Source organism: Chrysochloris asiatica, unplaced genomic scaffold, assembly GCF_000296735.1.
Source record: "Chrysochloris asiatica unplaced genomic scaffold, ChrAsi1.0 scaffold00154, whole genome shotgun sequence".
Lineage (NCBI taxonomy): Eukaryota > Metazoa > Chordata > Mammalia > Afrosoricida > Chrysochloridae > Chrysochloris > Chrysochloris asiatica.
The window spans coordinates 867,235-871,726 of record NW_006408672.1 but is presented as its reverse complement, the minus strand read 5'-3'; the positions used below and the strand labels follow the sequence as shown (position 1 = coordinate 871,726).

The 4,492-nt window shown below is 40.7% G+C and overlaps 1 pseudogene; it reads right to left on the bottom strand.

Moving 5' to 3' along the window:
- Positions 1–282: 282 nt before the first annotated feature.
- LOC102832677 lies at positions 283–1,011 on the bottom strand (annotated as a pseudogene).
- Positions 1,012–4,492: the final 3,481 nt, after the last annotated feature.

The window sequence follows — 4,492 nt, the reverse complement described above, 5'->3', positions numbered from 1 at the left end:
GACTTATTTTCATTTTCTTCATCTTCAGTTTGAATTTGCATATGAGCAAATTCAAGCTGAAAAAAATATATAATGTATAAAACCAAGTCAAAGGAAAAAGGGCTTCATACAACACTTAATTAAAAAATAAAAGGAACACACTCAATGAGAGCTGGTGGAAAATAAATTAATAGCCTGTTGTGAAAGGTCCTTCCAGCATCCATCAGATTTATTCTCATCATTATCTCAAGAACATTTATAGATGTGCTGACTTCAACTCTCTTATGTGAAGGTGGGCAAGTTTCAGTCACTGGTTTCAGGGTCTGTCTGTGCCATGTAGGCATCCAACTTGGCATCCAGGTGTCCTTTCATTTTCAACATGTATGCATCCAACTCGTTGTCCAGCTGCTCTTTGATCAGTACAGAGCGAGAAAGGGCACGTGTCCCCCCATCCATGGCCTCGGCCTTCAAAGGCCCCTTTCCCCTGACCAATCATACCTCAACCTCTACCACTGATTCTGCCATGACCCATAGCTCCACAGCCTAGGACCCTTCTCCAAGAACCTCCATAACCTTGAACACCACCTCTTTATAAGCTCATTCAGGGAGCTATGGTTCATCCACCTTGGAGGAGGTTTTGATCTTGAAGTGACATCCCACCCCTAAGTAGGGTTCTTGTGGCACATCCCCCACGTCGTCCTCCTCTGGGCAAGCCTCTCTTGATTATGAGCAGTTCTCGTCCTCCGATTGCTTCCCTGGCCAGAGCCCCTATGGGTCGGCCTAACTGTACCTGGATGTTACTCTTACCTAGGCGCTGCTTTCAGCTCTGCTCAAGTTTTAATGCTGCTTGGACAGACGGTCTATTCTCCATCTGCTGGGCAGTCTTCTGTTTCTGACATTGGCCAGCTGCTGTTGTTGCTGCATCGAAGCCCAAATTGGCTGTGTGCTCTTCAGCATAATAGTAAAGCATTCATTTAGAGTCATCTTGGTGGTGCTTTTTAGCACAACTCTCGGAACTGATTGTGTAGCCATCTTGAAATCTTGAGAATCAGAGGAAATGAAAGCCAGTGTTCCTCGTGGAGCTGCCGCCACGGCTGAGGCAGATAAGCTATTTACCTGCTGAGCCTTAGTTGATGGTGGGGGGCTTGGGATAACTTGATGGGCAGTGCTTAAGATGAGTAAGTGGTAGTCTGCTAGGGTAGTTTGTTGTTGTTTGATTGGTTCTCCCATCTGCTCACCCAGCCAGCTCTTTCCTTCCATTCCTCTATGTCATCACTGCTGCCACCAATGCTGCCACCTCCTGTTTGATGTCTCAAAACCCATTTCATTTTTGACAATTTCCAATTTCCCTAAATTCATACTTTGTACATTCCATGTTCTGATTACTAATGGATGTTTAGAGCTGTTTCTCTTCATTTTCAGTTGTGTCCCTTCAGCAACTGAAGGTCCTTAAAGCTTTGCTCCATTCACGACATCATGGTCAACTCTACTTTGAGGAGGTAGCTCTTCCCCAGTCATATTTTGTGTGCCTTCCAACCTGAGGGGCTCATCTTCTGGCACTATATCTGACTATATTCTGGTACTCTTCATCATGTTTCAATGTTCAATATTATGGTGCTGACAGTGTTCCACTGCTGTTCATAAGATTTTCAGTGACTAAATATTCAGAAGTAGTCCCGGTGTGGTACTGTGGGTTAATGCGCTATACTGCAAAGTCGGTTTGAACTGCAAAGTTGGTGGTTCAAGCTCACCAGTTGCTTCTTGGAAACCCTCGACAGGGTCGTTATGGTTCAGAACCAATTTGATGGCACTTAACAACAACAACAAATATCCAGAAGCAGTCTGTCTTTCCTTCTTCCTAGTCTGTCTTCATCTGGAAGCTCAGCTGAAACCTGTCCACCATGGACGACCCTGCTGGTATTTAAAATACCAGCAGCATATCTTTCAGAATCACAGCAACAAGCAAGTCACCAGAGTACGACAAACTGACACATGAGTGGAGGGAACTATCACATAGATGAAGACATTTTCAAAATGTAGCACAGAAGTAAGGAGATAAAAAAAAATATGAAAAAGAGATTAAGAGCTATAATATGGATATAATCAGAGTCCCAAAAAGTGAAAATAGAGAGAATGGAGTAAAGGCAAAATTGAAAAACAAATGACAGAGAATTGTCTGGGATCCAGATACAGGAAACAGAAAACATGCTGTATTTGTTTCCTTTGTTGCTGCCGTTAGGTTCCATTGAGTTGATTTGAACTCAGAGCAGCCCTATAGTCCACAGAATGAAACACGGCCCAATCATGAGACATCCTCACAATCATTGTTACACCTGAACCCATTGCTGCTACTCCTGTGCCAATCCATCTTATTGGGAGTCTTCCTGTTTTTCACTGATGCTCCACTTTAACAAGCATGATGTTCTTCTCCAAGGACTGGTCCCTCCTAATAATATGTCCGAAATACAAAAGACGAAGTTTCGCCATCTTGGTTTCTAAGGAGCATTCTGGCTATACTTTTTCCAACATGAATTTGCTTGTTCTTCTGGCAGTCTGTGGTCCTTTCAATATTCTTCTCCAACACCATAAATCAAATACATCAATTCTTCTACAGTCTTCTTTATTTATTGTGAAAACATTCAAATGAGGTTATTGAAAACATCATTGTTTGGGTCAGGTGCACCTTAGTTCTCATCTTTGCTCTTCAATAGTTTAAAGAGGTCTTGTACAGCAGATTTGCCTAACACAATACATTGATTTTGTGACTGCTGCTTCCATACGTGTTGATGGTGGATCCAAGCAAAATGAAGTCTTTGACAACGTCAATCTTTTCTCCATTTATGTGGATTTTTTTTTTTATTGACCCAATGGTGAGGGTTTTTTTCTTTACATTGAGGTGCAACCTATACTATGGTCTTTGATCTTCATCAGAGTAAGTATTTTAAGTCTCCTGCACTTTCAGTGAGCAAGGTTATATCATCTGCATATCACAGGTTGTTAATAAGTCTTCTTCCAATCCTGATGCAACATTTTTCTTCGTATAATCAGCTTCTCAGATGATGAGCTCAGTGTACAGATTGAATAAGTATGGTAAAAGAATACAACCATGGCAAACACCTTTCCTAATTTGAAATCATTCAGTGTTCCCTTGTTCTGTTTGAGCAACTGCCTCTTGGTCTATGTACAGATTCCTCATGAGCACAGCTAAGTGTTTCACAATATTCATTCTCCACAATGTTATCCATAGTTTCTCATGATCCACACAATCAAAAGCCTTTGTGTAGTCAATAAAGCACAGGTAAACAGCTTTCTTATATTGTCTGCTTTCAGTCACGATCCATCTGATGTCAGCAATGATATCTTTCATTCCATATTCTCATCTGAATCCGGCTTGCAGTCATTTTTGCATTAGATATTAATGATATTGTCTTATGATTTCTGCATGCCATTGGGTCACCTCTCCTTGTAATGGGCACAAATGTGGATCTCAGTCAGTTGGTGGCCAGGTAGTTGTTTTCCAACTCTCTTGGCATAGATGAGTGAGTGCCTCCAGTGTTGCATCAGTTTGTTGAAAGGCTTCAATTTGCATTCTATCAATTCCTGGTGTCTTGTTGTTTGCCAATTCCTTCAATGCACCTTGGACTTCTTCCTTCAGGATCATTGGCTCTTGATCATATGCTACCTTTTGAAATGGTTGAACATCAACCATTTCTTTTTAGTACAGTGCCTTTGTGTATTCCATCCATCTTCTTTAGATGCTTTCTGCATCATTCAATATTTTGCTCAGAGAAATCTTCAGTATTTCAAGTCAAAGCTTGAATTTTTTTCTTCAGTTCCCTCAGCTTGAAAAATTCTGAGCATGTTCTTTCTTTTTGGATTTCTAACTCCAGGTCTTTGTACATTTCTTTGTAATAGTTGACTTTGTCTTCTCAAGTTGCCTTTTAAACTTTTCTGTCAGCTCTTTCACCCCCTCATTTCTTCCATTTGCTAAATTTAGCATCTCTACATTGGACAAGTTTCAGAGTCTCTTCTGATATCCATTTTGGTCATGTCCTTCTTTTTCTGTCTTCTTAACGACCTTTTGCTTTCTTCCTGTGTGATATTCTTGATGCCATCCCACAATTTTTTTGGTCTTTGGTTTTCAGTGTCCAATGAATCAAATCTGTTCTTCAGATGATCTCTAATTTTAGTTGGGATATGGTCAAGGTCATATTTCTGCTTCTATGGATGTGTTTTAATTTTCTTTAGCTTCAGCCTGAACTTGTATATGAGCAATTAATGTTCTGTTCCACAATTAATGTTCTGTTCCACAGTCAGCTTTTGGCTGATGGTATGGAGATTTTCCACAGTTGTAGTCTCTTTGATTTCTATATATACCATCTGTTGAGGTCCATGTATATAGTAGACTTTTCTGTTGTTTAAAAAAGACATTTGCGAGAACAAACAAGATGGCGGATCGGGTGGATGTATAGCAGAGAGCTCTGCCAACAACAACACAGAATACCTGACCAAG